The sequence below is a fragment of the Octodon degus genome, unplaced genomic scaffold (assembly GCF_000260255.1).
Source record: "Octodon degus isolate 3935 unplaced genomic scaffold, OctDeg1.0 scaffold00565, whole genome shotgun sequence".
Lineage (NCBI taxonomy): Eukaryota > Metazoa > Chordata > Mammalia > Rodentia > Octodontidae > Octodon > Octodon degus.
The window spans coordinates 61,778-62,075 of NW_004525141.1; positions in this window are offsets into that span (position 1 = coordinate 61,778).

The window sequence follows — 298 nt, forward strand, 5'->3', positions numbered from 1 at the left end:
TCTAAGTAGGTGCTTTAGACCACTGAGCCATCTCACCAGCCCAAGGAGAGAAGATATTGCCCACAAGAAACCAGTATCTTACTCTCAATCAATAGAGAATGCAAAATGCTGGGACACACACAAAATAAGAATTTATGACACAGGAGAGATAACTGAAAAACAGATTATTTGCAGAGGAACACTGACAGCAGTGACACAAGTACCTACTATCAAACTTCCGCACAAAAGTATCATAGAAATCAAGATAAAAAGTTCTCTCTAAGATAGAGAGTGACAAAAAGAAGGAAGAAAATGCAAT